The 16,356-nt window shown below is 43.7% G+C and overlaps 1 protein-coding gene across 2 annotated transcripts in view; it reads left to right on the top strand.

The window, feature by feature from the left end:
• Window positions 1-4,791: 4,791 nt before the first annotated feature.
• The window catches only part of VIL1 (villin 1), a 102,472-nt gene continuing 90,907 nt past the window's right edge, over window positions 4,792-16,356 (top strand). Inside the window, exon 1 of one of the 2 annotated variants that reach the window (XM_089662593.1) lies at window positions 4,792-4,894. The gene's annotated coding sequence lies outside the window, so the exon portion shown is untranslated. Of the gene's footprint in view, window positions 4,939-16,356 lie in introns of both variants that reach the window. The other variant, XM_089662594.1, reaches the window with a different exon arrangement.

Raw genomic sequence — 16,356 nt, 5'->3', positions numbered from 1 at the left:
CTGAAGGATCATCAGCAATAGGAGATGGAGGGCAAGACGGAATCTGGCACACACCTTATGTTGATGGAGCTGAAGGATCACCAGCAATAGGAGATGGAGGGCAAGACGGAATCTGGCACACACCTTATGTTGATGGAGCTGAAGGATCATCAGCAATAGGAGATGGAGGGCAAGACGGAATCTGGCACACACCTTATGTTGACGGAGCTGAAGGATCACCAGCAATAGGAGATGGAGGGCAAGATGGAATCTGGCACACACCTGATGCTGAAGGAGCTGAAGGATCATCAGCAATAGGAGAAGGAGGGCAAGATGGAATCTGGCACAAACCTGATGCTGAAGGAGCTGAAGGATCATCAGCAATAGGAGAAGGAGGGGAAGATGGAATTTGGCACACACCTGATGCTGACGGAGCTGAAGGATCATCAGCAATAGGAGATGGAGGGCAAGATGGAATCTGGCACACACCTGATGTTGAAGGAGCTGAAGGATCATCGGCAATAGGAGATGGAGGGCAAGATGGAATCTGGCACACACCTGATGCTGACGGAGCTGAAGGATCATCAGCAATAGGAGATGGAGGGCAAGATGGAATCTGGCACACACCTGATGCTGAAGGAGCTGAAGGATCATCGGCAATAGGAGATGGAGGGCAAGATGGAATCTGGCACACACCTGATGTTGACGGAGCTGAAGGACCATCAGCAATAGGATTAGGAGGGCAAGATGGAATTTGGCCCATACCTGATGTTTGATGGAGCTGAAGGATCATCAGCAATAGGAGATGGAGGGCAAGATGGAATTTGGCACACCCCTGATGTTGACGGAGCTGAAGGACCATCAGCAATAGGATTAGGAGGGCAAGATGGAATTTGGCCCATACCTGATGTTTGATGGAGCTGAAGGATCATCAGCAATAGGAGATGGAGGGCAAGATGGAATTTGGCCCACACCTGATGTTGACGGAGCTGAAGGATCATCAACAATAGGAGATGAAGGGCAAGATGGAATTTCACTCACACCTGATGTTGATGACAAAGGTTTTTTGATGGATTCAATTCTGTCTACCCTCTGGAAACAATGATCCAGTGATGTCTGAGTAGTAGCTCTTTTTTTCTCATCATAGATGACTCTTTAGCACTGAATGGCATTCTGAACTGCTGCTGCAACCTTTGTGTATCGTTCTACGTTGGGGTCCTGTGCCTCAAAAACTAACAGTGCCTCTTCAAGTAAAGTAAATCCCCTTGCCATTTCCTGTGTTGTGAATCTCTTTGGTTCTTCAGTTACATCTTGCTCTTGGCTCTCTTCGACTTTTCGCTGGGCCTCTAATTCCATAGGGTCCTCATTAGTAAGTTCTTCATGTTGCACAGCAAGGAGTTCAATGAAGTCGTCCTTTTGCAGATCTAGCTCCAGCTTCATGCTAAGGGTTGTTGAAGACCTCTTTGGACTCCTTACCCATTTCTCAAGTCCATGAACTTCATGAACAAACTGCGGGCAAAGGTTTTTTCAAACCCCATTCATGGTGACAGCTGAAACCTCACGTTAAGCAAAGTTCATGTTTTTATGGCCTTGCAGATGTTATAGTCCTTCTAAAATTGTCACAGGGTTGTTCTTGCTTCATCAATAGCCTTCACTGCCTGACGAAAAAAGTGTGACGTAAGTAATATTTCTTGAAAGTCGCAATAACTCCTTGGTCCATATGTTGGATGAGCGCCGTAGTATTCGGTGGCAGATGCACTACTTTGACGTGGGTTGAAAGTCATTTATGAATTGGGGGTGACCTGGTGCATTGTCAAGCAGCAAAAAAATGTCTATATTAAGTGGCAGTATTATACTATGTAGTTTCTTTCTCTATACACCATTGAGGATTCCATGGAGGAATAAAGTGGAGGCAAATAATATTCCCAATCAGGGTGAAAATGAAGATTTGATCTCTTTTGGAGGGGTTATAGGATCCCTTACTTCCTATAAGGCTCAGTACTCACCTCTATCTGGTGAGTGCGGTCAATATTATTTTTCACGTGGTGGACAGGTGGAAGCACATTTTGAATAATTTACTATTGGTCTTGATGGGAATAAGGACTTATTTTCACATGGACACTTATTGTTATTTTTATTTTTGTTTTTGTTCACTTGTGTAATTTTGTTTGTAGATTTTGCGCTGTTTTTTTTTTGTTGAATGAGATATCTTTCGCCAAACAATATTTCTCTGTCCGTGGGATAAAGTGGTGGAAAAACCAGTCCTAGAAAATGGCCTGTGTAGCCCTGGCTTTGGAGTTACTCTTCCACACAACAGGTAGAGAGCCCTTGGCTATGTTTTTGAGGGCTCCTTGGCTCTCTGAATGGTAAACTAAGAGAGGCTTTAGTTTCATATCACCGGAAGCATTGCCACCAAACAACAGAGTAAGTCTGTCCTTTGCTGCTTTGAAGCCTGGCATCACCTTTTCCTCCTTACTGATGTAACTTCGTTCTGGCATCCTCTTCCAGTACAGTTCATCAGTATATCGATGTTAAAAACCTGTTGGGGTAAATAAGCACCTTCGCCAATAATTTCTCAAGGTGTTGCTGGAAATTCTTGGGCAGCTATGGTATCTGCACTCGCAGCCTCACTACTTACTTTTACATTGTGAAGGTTGAACCATCCATGGCTGGCAGTAAAAGATGCACACGGTTCACCCCATTTTTTCTTCAAGTCTTCAAACAGGCTTTTAGCTTTTTCTTGAATAAGCATTAAGCCGAGTGGGACCCGACGCTGATGCTGATCCTGCATCCACACACTCAGAAGTTTCTCCATCTCCTCTATTACATTATCACGCTTTTTGGATATTATTGTGGACTTCATAGGCACAGCAGACGTCACATGTTCCGTGATCTTGGCCTGGTTCTTTAGAATTGTGCCAATGGTTGAACGATTCATGTTATAAGAACGAGCGATGTCTACCATCTTTTCGCCCCGGTCCAGTTTCGCAATTATTTTCACTTTTCTTTCCATTGTTATTGCTTTGCGCTTCCTAGAAGTCCCCTTTACATCACCACTGCTTTTCCTCTTGCTTCCAGACATCTGGGCTCTGTACAGTACACCATCGCACTGTACAGTAAGCAAACAGCAATGCAGCTGTGACAATGTCTGGCAGACACGGGAGCTACTTTCAGCACTTTGTTCGCATCTACGAATGTTCCTAATGCGAGGTCCGTTCGTATCTGTAAAAGTTCGCAAGTCAAATGTTCGTAAGTCGGGGACTTGCTGTATACTAACACCAATTATCCTACAAACCTGTCTTTGACGGAGAGGACATGAAAACTCCATGAAGATTCTGGCCAGGATTTGAACCAAGGGTGCCAGTGCTGTAAGGCAGAAGTGCCAACCACTAAGCCACTGGGTTGCCCTGATTAGGTTATAACTGTTGCATTAAAAGCAGGCTAGTTAAAGATTTGAACCCGTTGCCCTCCAGAGGATTTACCCCCCTTCCTGACCAGGCCATTTTTTGCGTAACGGTGCTGTGTTACTTTAACTGACAATTGCGCAGTCATGCAACGCTGCACACAAATAAAATTTGCGTCCCTTTTTTCCCCACAAATAGAGCTTTCTTTTGGTGGTAATTGATCACCTGTACATTTTTTTTTTTCGGTATAAACAAAAAAGACCAACAATTTTGAAAAAAAAAAACAATATTTTTAACTTTTTGCTATAAAACATATAAATTTAGGCCAAAATGTATTCTGCTCCATGTCTGTCCTTTCTTTTTTCTTTTTTTTTTTCTTTCTCTCTTTCTTTCTTTCTTTCTTTCTCTCTTTCTTTCTCTCTCTTTCTCTCTTTCTTTCTTTCTCTTTCTTTCTTTCTTTCTCTCTTTCTTTCTCTCTCTCTCTCTCTCCCTCTCTCTCCTCCTTTCTTTCTTTCTTTCTTTCTCTTTCTTTCTCTCTCTCTTTCTCTCTCTCTTTCTCTCTCTCTCTCCCTCTCTCTCCTCCTTTCTTTTTCTTTCTTTTTTTCTTTCTTTCTCTTTCTTTCTTTCTCTCTCCCTCTCTCTTTCTTTCTTTCTTTTTCTTTCTTTCTCTCCTATAAAAAAAATAAAATATACAAATAAATGAAAATAAAAACCTACTGACTCTAGTGGCGGAACTACCAGGGTTGCAAAGGTCACTCTTGCGACCAAGCCCTGACGTTCTGCCTGGAAAGGGTCCCCGGTCAGTCCAAAATGCCCGGGCCTATTTTTTGTCTCAGTCTGGGCCTATATATAATGCATGAAGGTGAAAAACCATGAGCCTTTAGAACCACTTTAACCACCCTAGTTTTTACATCTTTCCTTCTTTCCCTTTCTTTCTTTCTTTCTTTCTTTCTTTCTTTCTTTCTTTCTTTCTTTCTCTCTTTCTTTCTCTCTTTCTTTCTTTCTTTCTTCTTTCTCTCCTACAAAAAAATAAAAAAAAATAAAATTAAATATACAATTAAATAAAAATAAAAACCTACTGACTCTAGTGGCCTTTAGAACCACTTTAATGTTACAATTGTTCAACATGGTTATTTCAGGGATTATTTTTTTCAGAAATGACTGTCCTTGCAAGGATGTGTTTGCTGGGCGCTGCTGACACACGGCACAACCCTAGTTTGTACATCTGTATAAATGGCTTTTAGGCCCTGGAGCTGCAGACTACAGCTGCACGGGTAGGGAGAGCAGAGTGAGCAGATGTCATAAAATAGCATTAATTGAGTCCAATTAGCAGGAAAGACACAAGGGAGAGCCGGGCAGGTGACAGGCTCCACAGCTGAGCGCATCGCCTTATATGGCAAGTGAAGCTTCCAATTCAGATCCAGGGACAAAGGTCGGCCTGCTGGGGGAGTACAGGACAGGAGCACGGCGCAGCTCCACTCTGCTGTCAGCCGGCCACACCTGACACACAGGTACGTCTCCTCGTTCTCTGTGCGCTCGCCTATAAACCATACAGGTGTGTATGACTTCTGTCAATTCCTGAATTATTTCTCTTTCCTGCTTACAGCACGTATCTCTCCTTTAAGTCTCAAAATCAGACTTACTGACTGGTTCCTGGTTGGTCCTTGCAGGGTTTGGGCTGTTGTCAGATGGGCATTGATAGGGCTGTGTTTTTTTTTTTTTATAAATTAACAATGGTAACTCCATCATTCAAATCACATGCAACTATTATTTTTAAGGAGAGGCTACCTGCAGCATCTCCTACTAGTTGGTGACAGTACATTGCAGTCTTTCTCAACCTTTTGTTTATCATGGAGGAACCTTGAAGTAACTCAGGTTCTGGGGAACCCTTGCTAAAAATGGCGTATGTAAAAGTAAACTCTAGGGAAATGTGTTGAAACAGACACAATGTAGCAGCCTTTTTCAGCCAGGGTTCCATGGAACCCTAGGGTCCCTCCATACGTTGCTTGGGGTTCCTTGATTAGACTTGGATTAAACTTCGACCTGTTGGTGCCTTCATGTTTCAGCCACCAATGCCACAAGCAGTTTCCAGGCACTGTCTGATTTTTTTTTTTAGGTGTTTTACTTTTGCTTTGCAAAACGATCAGGAAAATCTGTTGAGGCGAACACAATAGCAACCTATTTTTCATCAAAGGTTCCATGGAACCCTATGGTCGTTTGTAGGGGTTTCTTGATCAGTTTTGGATTAAACTTCGACCTGTTGGTGCCTTCATGTTTCAGCCACCAATGCCACAAGCAGTTTCCAGGTACTGTCTGATTTTTTTTTTAGGTGTTTTACTTATGCTTCGCAAAACGATCAGAGAAATCTGTTGAGGCGAACACAATAGCAACCTATTTTTCATCAAAGGTTCCATGGAACCCTATGGTCGTTTGTAGGGGTTTCTTGATCAGTCTTGGATTAAACTTCCACCTGTTGGTGCCTTCATGTTTCAGCCACCAATGCCACAAGCATTTTCCAGATACTGTCTGATTTTCTTTAAGTGTTTTACTTATGCTTTGCAAAAAGATCAGAGAAATCTATTTAAGCAGATACAACAGCAACTTTTTTTCATCCAAGGTTCCATGGAACCCTACGGTCGTTTGTACGGTTTTTTTGATCAGTCTTGGATTAAACTTCCACCTGATGGTGCCTTCATGGTTCTGCGACCAATGCCACAAGCAGTTTCCAGGTACTGTCTGATTTTTTTTTTAAAGGTTACCTTCGCTGTGTAACAAGATCAGGAAATTCTGTTAAAGCAGAAACAGTAGCAACCTTTTTCAACCAAGGTTACATGGAACCCTAAGGTCCCTCCAGATGTTTTTAGGGTTTCCTAGATCAGTCTTGGATTAAACCTCCATCTGTTGGTGCCTTCATAGTTCTGGCACCAATGCCACAAGCCGTAGCCACTGGAGTTTCTCCATTCTTTCCTCAGTTATGTAACCAATGGTCATATTAACTGTCTGCATTCTTTCTATTGACTAGCAAAGTAAGGAGCATTCTCCCCAAAGTCCCTCAATCTATGGAGGCAATATACTGACCACCAATGTAACAGGGCATTCTTTTTACTAACCACCAGCATAAGGGGAAGGTCTCATTGACCACCAATGTGGTGTGGCTTACTACAATTTAAACACCGCTCCAGGTAAAGTAAAAACCCTCTTTTTCAGAGGGGCTACCCCCACATGGCAAAAGTTCAATGCTTGTTCAGATCTAGGGGACAGGGAAAAGAACTTTTCCTTGTCCGATCCTCCTCTCTTGCAGGTTTTTCCATGCTTTAAGTCACCGGTCACACCACTGCAATTTTAACCTTTTGTGCAATTTCAGCTCGATTTCGGGTGCGATTTCTGAAGACTTTATTGCTACTTGCAAAGATTTTCAACAATTTCTTGCAATTTGCAGTGCTCCATTATATTCTATGTATGTGAAATCGCAACAACACTGCAGAAAGAGTAATGCAAGAACTATTTTAGAAATCGCGCTGCAGCAAATCGCAAATGTTAAGACACTGACATTCACATTCATTAGATGCAAATTCAGGTGCGATTTCAATTCCCAAATCGCACCGGTATGACCGGGCACTGAGACATGGTCCCTGCAGCCTCTCCGTCCCTATATTCTGGAGGTCAGATGCCCCTGACATCATTAAGGACGATGCAGAGCCCATTGGATGTGACAACATCAAGGAATAGTCCACTGCTGGAGCATGGGGGAGCGCCTCCTGCCGGAGGAAAGGAGGATCAGGTAAGTAAAGGTGCTTTCCGTCCTCTAGACCTATAGAAGCATTTAACTCTTGATGTGGCGGCACCACTATAGGGGAGGAATTTACTTTTCCTGGAGTTTGACTTACAATTGTGGCATGCTAGCCACACTATAATGGTGGCCAATGAGAAATGGTCCTATTACGCTGGTGGTCAGAGAAAAGAATGCCCTGTTACACTGGTGGTTAATAGAGTGTCCCCATACATTGAGGGACAGTGGAGGAGAATGCTCCTTACCTTGGTGGTCTTCAATGGAATGCTCCTTACCTTTGGTGTAAGTGGAAACAATGCCCTGATACACTGGTGGTCAGTAGAGTGCCCCCATACATTGAGGGACAGTGGGGGGGAATTTTCCTTACCTTGGTGGTCATCAATGGAAAGAATGCTCCTTACCTTTGGGGTAATTGGAAGCAATGCCCTGATACACTGGTAGTCAGTAGAGTGCCCCCATACATTGAGGGACAGTGGGGCAGATGTTCCCTTGGTGGTCATCAATGGAATGAATGCTCCTTCCTTACATTAGTGGTCAAAGGAAAGAATGCTCCCCTTTTTCAGTCATCTGATATGATCATTGATGTCAGTGGTTTCCTAGAAAAGACAGGGGCAGCTCCACTGGTCCCAATGCCTCTGGCCCTGCCTAGCGGCATTGAGGCTGGCACTATGAAGGCGCCATCGGGTGGATGTTTAATCCAAGACTGCTCAAGAAACCCCTACTGACCTCTAAAGGGACCCTAGGGTTCAATCACTGATTGAAAAAGATTGCTACATTGTGTCTGTGTCAACAGATTTTCCTGATCCTGTTACAAAGAGCAAGTAAAAGACTTTAAAAAAATACACAGTATCAGGGAAACTTCTTGTTAAAGTGTTGCTAAACCCACAACAGTAAAATCAGTCTGTATATGCAGTAAAGCATGCTTGTTATACTCACTGTAGAACCTAAGGGGTTAAACCTCTACATTGTGTAAAAAGTCTGTTTGATCCTGTCTTCTCTGATCATCCCCTTCTTCCACAGTCCCCAATCCAGCTGCTGATAGAACAGAGCCTTTGGGGCAAGCTGCACATGCTCAGTTTGGTGTGTATGGATACCTGGAATTCTTAAAGTGCTACTAAACCCACAACAGTAAAATCAGTCTGTAGATGCAGTAAACCATGCTTGTTGTACTCACTGTGGAACCTAAAGGGTTAATCTTCTGCATTGTGTAAAAACGCCGTTTGATCCTGTCTTCTCTGATCCTCCCCTTATTCCAATGTCCCCTTCTTATCTCCTGATAAGACATATTGTGTGGAGTCACTCTGCACATGCTCAGTGACTCCACACAATATGAAGGGTCCGGGGAGCCCGGATATAGTGAATGCAGGGTCCGGGGAGACCAGATATAGTGACTTGCAGGGTCCAGGGAGAGCAGATATAGTGAATGCAGGGTCCAGGGAGAGCAGATATAGTGAATGCGGAGTCCAGGGAAATTAGATATAGTGAATGCAGGGTGCGGGGGGACTGCATATAGTGAATGCAGTGTGCAGGGAGATAGGATATAATGAATGCAGGGTACGGGTAGTGCGGATATAGTGAATGCAGGGTTCAGGGAGATTAGGTATAGTGAATGCAGGGTGCGGGGGGGGGGGGGGACCGCATATAGTGAATGCAGGGCACGGGGTTTAGTAACACTTTACATTTTACTGAAAGAATTCATCAGCGTTTTATTGAACTGTCAGAGGTGGCAATACAAGTCTGACCTCACCATAACATTTTTCGGTACAGCAATCTTTTTTCTTTAATAAAATGTTGATCTTTTTCCCACTGTCACATAACACAGGGTCCTTCAGGAGAGCAGTATTGCAACCTTTGCATGTATTGTGTTGGTAGCATTCTTGTGATGGGGGAGGAGCAATTCCCATTCAAATCTAGAATAAGTTGATGTTGATTTTGTATCACTTTAAGCAAATGTAAACCTTACCTGGATGACGTTTAGTTTTCTAAAGCACCACGTCCCATAAAAAGTTAGTATTTGTTTCATAGAATATTGTTTTCACCTTCCTTTGTTGCATCTCGGTTCTGCTGATCTTCTGTAGCCTCTTTGAAGCCACTTTATAACTATATGCATTCCACCAATGGCTGCATGGCATTTTTCAGGGTGGACTTCCTGTTTGGCTATGGGAAAGGAAGTGAAGGTAAATCTCCACAATGGGACACAGATGGTGAAAATAAAGTGACCATACTCTTTCCTTTTCCTTCCACCGTGACAACACTGGACCATGCCCAAGTAATGTGTGTTGAAACAGCCACTTGAAGGCTCCATAGGAAGCCCATGTGGCCAAGTGATCACAAAGCAGTACAACTGGAAGACAGAGACAGAGCGTTGTCACCCCATACCTGGAAGTTCCTTCATGTAGGGTTCATCCAATACTCTTTTAATGAACGCTACAAAGGTGAAAATTTTGAAAACTGTTTTTGAAAGTATGAGATGTTAGTGATTGGATTTACATGTATTTTAATGTAGGAAAAAGACTTGCAGTTGAAAAATTTGTATCCCTACCCTCTTGAGGGCTGCTGAGTTTTTGGGCCCTTTAACCTCTGCACAGCCAGGCAACATGTATTTTCCACATTCAATAAATAGTCCATGAGCTTGGTTTTTGTTTTATTAACCTCCCTGGCGGTATTCCCGAGTGTATCTCGGGGTAAAATGTCAGTACCAAAAGAGGTAACCCCGAGCTACACTCGGGCTTACCATGAGGCGCTGCATAGGGATTCCCTGCAGCACTTACCTTGTCCTTCGCTCCCGCGATGTGTCCCCTGCAGCGTCCCCGGCCATCTCCTCCGGCCGATGCCGGCATCCGGCTTCTGTGTTCCGCTCCCTGTGACGTCGGGACGCACGGGCGCCGCCGGCGGCGGCGGGAAATTTTAAAAAATTTCATTTTTTTCCAAACAAATTTTACATAGTAAAATATTGCTGTTTCACCCCATTTCACATACATTTTGTCCCGAGTGCTTTGTCCTGCGCCCTGCCTGCATTTTTACTGTTCTTTCTGCCTGGAAACTGAGAAACGTCCAGTGAGTGATGATTCGTGGGGGAAATTCGTCATCAGACACTGAAAACGATTTTGCGACTTTGCTCAGCGATGTGCGAACTTGGCGCTATATTTCAAATTTCAGTGTTTTTGGTTTGATTATATTATTGAATTAAATGTATTATTATTATATTATTATTTTTTATGATTATTTATTAAATTATAATTTATGATTTTGTGTTTCAAATTTTATCATCCCCGGGATGTTTACTAGACTCTTGTTCAGACAGATGTCAGTGAGTTATTCCTAAAAATTACAGCCTACAATAAAAAAACTACACATTTCCATGCAAACTAATGGTACCGCTTTCAGCACAAAAATCTGAAATAATCATACCGCTAGGGAGGTTAAGGGGTTAACAACTTGAATGGAGGCAAAGGGGTTATGGGATGTCCAAGTTGATTGAAGAGACAGCAGAATGAGGAGTTTCCTGCTCTAGCACACTTAGAAAAAAAACGACAAACACTTGACTGCATTCAAGCTGGAACCATCATAGTCCTTGGTATAATAATCCCTGGCTCAGAGCTTGGTGTCCCCTGAGTGGATTTTTTAGCAACGTGACAATGTGTAGGAGCTCTTGGTCCCCTTGATGCACAGATTACCAGCCCACCTGGCTACAGTATCCATTCCCAAGACAAGGGATTGGGTAAGCTATGAACTGCCCCCTGAAGACCTGCCAAAACTTGCATCCAGCAGACTTCTCTCTTCTAGGCCCTGGGGGTGTAGAGGTACTCACATTGTCCTTGTCATGCGGCTATGGATAGAACTGCTTTTAGGCCTTCCAGCAGGGCTGGTTCCTCTCCAAGCTTTGCAGGCTGTCCAGGACTGCAGGGCAGTGGAGCTCCCTCTTTCAGCTTCTCTTCAGCCTCCAGCCTGGAAGCAGAACCCCCTCCTTTTGGGGTTCCATCCCTGGCTACACCACCGCACCTCTCAGCAATCCATCTTCCACCCGTCTCCCCTGCTAGCCTGGCTCTTTCATATTTATGAGCTAGTCTACCACACTACCAGGGCTTCTTAACCTGGGATTGGTCAGACTCACATAAATATGCAGACTGAGGTCTCCACCCTTCTGCCCACTGGCTTCTGGAAGCTTCCATGGACCTCCAGAACCATGTGGAGGCAATAGATTCCCAACTTGCTGAGTCACCCAGCCTGACCTCACACTGAACCCACAGACCTTCAGGTTCACGCACTACCATGAGCCAAAAATAAATTTACCTTACAGTGGCCCTACCTAGATCTCTACAAGTTGCATTATTAAAATACATCACTAATAGTTCTTGGAGATGTCTACCTGATCCCAAGCTAGGTTCACATCTCTGTGGATGGGGAACGTATGCAAAATCACGTGCTTTCCCAATCCAACAGAAAAAGGCCCTGCACTCTTGCAGACACATGAGGCTGCCATTAACTACTTGCCAACCGCAGATAGCCGAATGATGGCTGCACTGCGGCCGGCCAGTTCTGGGTGTCCTCCCAGAACGCGCTCTCCTGTGCTCCCCCCGGGGGCGCGCACCCGGCGATCTCCGTGATCGCTGTGTCCTATGGACACAGCTGATCACGTGACGTGGTAAAAGGCCAATCACAGCGGCCTTTTACCACGTGATCAGCCGTGTCCTATGACACGCTGATCACAGGGAAATGCAATTGCCGGTTCTCGGCTGCACTTTCCTCACACTGTCAGATCGTGAGGAAAGTACTGCCGGGAAACCGGCAGTTGTCAGAGCGGGGATCGGCACCGATCATCAGGGCACTGTTCATCAGTGCCCTGATGATCGGTGCCCAGCAGTGCCACCCACAAGTTCCGCCCACCTGTGCCCAGCAGTGTCACCACCTGTGCCCAGAAGTGCCACCCACCTGTGCCCACCCACCTGTGCCCACCAGTGCCACCCACCTGTGCCACCCACCAGTGCCCACCAGTGCAGCCCAGCAGTGCTGCCAGTCAGTGCCACCAGTCAGTGCCCAGCGGTTGTGCCAGTCAGTGCCCAGCAGTGATGCCAGTCAGTGCCACCTATCAGTGCTGTCTATCAGTACCCATTATCAGTGTCGCCTATCAGTGCCATCAATCAGTGCCGCATATCAGTGCTGCCTATCCGTGACACCTCATTAGTGCTGCCTATCAGTGCCGCCTATCCGTGCCACCTCATTAGTGCTGCCTATCAGTGCCGCCTATCAGTGCCACCTATCAGTGCCCTTCAGTGCTGCCTATCAGTGCCTATCAGTACCGCCTATCAGTGCCCATCTGTGCTGCCTCATCAACGCATATCAGTGAAGGAGAAAAATTACCTGTTTGAAAAATTTTATAATAGAAACAAAGAAACTTTTTTTTTCAAATTTTTTTGCAATCTTTTTGTTTATAGCGCAAAAAGTAAAGTGCCCAGTGGCCACCAAAAGAAAGCTCTATTTGTGAGAAAAAAAATGATAAAAATTTCATATGGGTACAATGTTGCATGACCGCGCACTTGTCAATCAAAGTGCGACAGCGCTGAAAGCTGAAAATTGGCCTGGCAAAGAAGGGGGTATAAGTGCCCGGTAGGCAAGTGGTTAATGAGGTTTTGGTGCAGCACAATTTTAAAGAAAGGGTTGGGGGCTTCTTTTCCTGTGTTTCTCGCAGGTAGGGCGGCCCATTGAATGGGTCACCCTTTACATAGGATGCAGCCACACAGATGTGAGCCAACACTAATACGTGGTACAAAACTTTGACAACCTTGTCTGATTTTCGTGTCGTAGGCTGCCATACTAGATAGTATCTAGTAGAATAATGACATTTTTTTTTTTATTCATGCACTTAACATTTTTATAATGACCTGCACATTTATCGTAAAATGCAAAAAAATTTTTTTGCAATGTGACATAATCAATTTCTTTAAATTGGTTTAAAAAGTAATTGAGTTTCCCTTTATTAATTCTGTTATTTGCCGTCATTGAAACATGCCTTGTCTGTTTTCCAAATGTCCAGTGCAGTTCTGAATATTGGATTGTGGAGCTGAGAATACTTTTCTGGAAGCGCTACACGCTGTACATCTTTAGCATTGGTACAATTCATTTATATAACTGTAGTGAAAATTCTGGACAATACCGATGAGAAATCCTATATGGAAGAAAAATATATTTTTAAAAATATATATTTTTTTTTAAATATATTCTTCAGATTTTTTTTAACATATAAAAAGTAATTTTAACATCTATTTTTACATATATTTGTAAATGCATTCCAAAAATTTAGATTTGTATTTTTAAAGACATACAGTATATTTGAAATGTATTTTTTAAAATATTTTTCATATATTTCGTAATAGAAATGCATTTCAACATGCAGTGTGTGTATATATATATATATATATATATATATACACACACTGCATGTTGAAATGCATTTCTATTACGAAATATATGAAAAATATTTAAAAAAATACATTTCAAATATACTGTATGTCTTTAAAAATACAAATATATATATATATATATATATATATATATATATATATATATATATTGAATATGGCCAAAATTGTAGCATTTTAAATGTCAATATTTTTGGGGAGAATATTTTTTAAATATATTTCAAATATATTTTTCTTCCATGTGGGATGGAGCAATGTATAGCATGTGGGTTGATGATATCTGATGTATCAAATGTATCAATGTGTTCTTTCCAAGAACCCAAATTACTTTTCTGCCACCATTCAGCATCAGAGCTGTCCTGAAAGTCTGAGTCTGAAAGTCTGATTGGTGGCTGGGAAAACAACTCCAGTTCTTGGTAGATAGTGTGTAATTCTAAGCTCCCATTCACACTTGGAGTTAGGATGGTTTTAGTGTATTTGAACCTGCTATACAGAGCAGAATTGCATGTTTTTGGCCCCATATACTTTCAAACTGAAACATCTAAAAAACACATGTAGCCCTCTTTTTTTTGGAAGGGGGGGAGGGGAGGTATTATGAGAAATGGCCCTCCCAAAACAGGATATTGAGAGATATCATTCCCCCCGGTACAAATCATTAGTAACACCTCATCTGGAATATGCAGTTCAGTTTTGGGCACCAGTTCACAAAAAGAACATTGGGGAACTGAAGAAAGTACAGAGAAGGGCAACCAAACTGATAAGAGGCATGGAGGAGATCAGCTATGAGGAAAGATTAGAGGAACTCTACTGCTCTTATGCTGCTGGGGGGTCAGTTGTTGCTGGGAGGAATCTACTGTTGAGGGGGAAGTCTATTGATGCTGGCTGTTGGGAGATCTTTTTACGCTGCTGGGGGCCTATTGTTGCTGGGTTGGTTCTAATGTTGCTGAGGTGGTATTTTGTTGTGGGCGTCCATTGTTGCTGAGGAACTCTATTATTTTGGGGGTGGATCTAATGTTGTGGGGGGTCTATTGTTGCTGGGGGGTGTCTGTTGTTGCTGGCTGCAGCGGATTTACAGTATTTTACTGCTTTTATTGTTATCATTAACAAATTCCCTACAAATTACTTATTACAAAATGATACTTGGTTCTGTATTCTCGAATAGGGGATGGAACCAAGGGACGGTGCTCGGAGGTGGGTAGGGAGTGGAACCAAGGGACGGTGCTCGGAGGTGGGTAGGGGGTGGAACCAAGGGACGGAGCTCGGAGGTGGGTAGGGAGTGCAACCAAGGAACGGTGCTCGGAGGTGGGTAAGGGGTTGGACCAAGGGACGGTGCTCGGAGGTGGGTAGGGGGTGGGACCAAGGGACAGAGCTCGGAGGTGGGTAGGGGGTGGAACCAAGGGACGGAGCTCGGAGGTGGGTAGGGGGTGAAACCAAGGGACGGAGCTCGGAGGTGGGTAGGGGGTGGAACCAAGGGACGGTGCTCGGAGGTGGGTAGGGGGGTGGGACCAAGGGACGGAGCTCGGAGGTGGGTAGGGAGTGGAACCAAGGGACGGTGCTTGGAGGTGGGTAGGGGGTGGAACCAAGGGACGGTGCTCGGAGGTGGGTAGGGAGTGGAACCAAGGGACGGTGCTCAGAGGTGCGTAGGGGGTGGAACCAAGGGATGGTGCTCAGAGGTGGGTGGGGGTGTTGGAGACAAGGGGTGACTTAGAAGAGGGGAGTTCCTGCACCTGTTGTCTGAGAAAAAAAAGCCCTGTATATCATCAATTTTTTCACAAATCTGAGAGAAATACTTAAAAAAAAGAATACACATCCCCCTCATATTCAGACAATATTTGTTTGGCCCCAAGTTCTGCTTAAAATGCTTTTAAGATCTAAAGTGTCCCTAACACTAAGGGCCGGTTCACACTATAGAAACGCGTTCCAGATGCATTTCTGCAAGCACATTTTTTACGTGTTTTTGGCGCATTCCGGTGCATTTTCTTATGCATTTTTGACACATTCTAGTGCGTTTTTGATGCGTTCTGGTTAATTTTTTCCCCTCTCTTTTTCTTCAATTTAAATAGGGTGAATTTTTTATGTCTTTTACCGCATTCCAGTTCCAGTTCCATTCAGAAAAAAACCACCCTGTTCTGCTTTTTTTCTGCAACCAGGACGCACTGGAACTGCAAGCACTGATGTGAACTATGACATTGATATTCATATCACCTACTTTCTGTGAATTTTGAATTCAGAAAAAAAGCAACTGAAACGCACGGAGTGTGAACTGGCCCTAAAACACGTCTAACTCTTAAAGCAGTATTAAACCCCAAACCAAAAATGTGATAAATTTCAGCTTACCAATAATTAGATGCGGTGGCTGCATTAGTTTTCTTTTTTTTAGGCATTTTAAGCCTTTTTCCTGTTTTCACTATCTGAGCTGGCCAGTAACACGCCTCCTGTATTGTTTTGCCTTCCTCTGGATCAATTGTGGGTATAGGATTATAATAATGTTTTTTTCCCCACCTTTTATGGTTGAACTAGATGGACTTGTGTCTGTTTACATGCAGACTAACTACATATTAGAGGGCCCCCACTCTGGGTGAAGGAGCACAGGAGGCACAGCAGACAGCAAGGTTGTCAGTCTGGGGAGAGAGGAGTACTAGCAGATTTAAATACACTAACAGCCAAACTTCAGCTCACACTTTATATGCAGTTACAGGAAACACCTTTTCTGGGATATAGATTTTTCATCAATAAATAAAAGCTGATCATTGTAAGCACCCCT

The sequence above is a fragment of the Staurois parvus genome, unplaced genomic scaffold, assembly GCF_062004578.1.
Source record: "Staurois parvus isolate SC_StPar_1 unplaced genomic scaffold, SC_StPar_1.0 ptg001495l, whole genome shotgun sequence".
NCBI classification, from domain to species: domain Eukaryota; kingdom Metazoa; phylum Chordata; class Amphibia; order Anura; family Ranidae; genus Staurois; species Staurois parvus.
The sequence above is the reverse complement of the archived record's forward strand: the minus strand, read 5'-3'. Positions and strand labels throughout refer to the sequence as shown.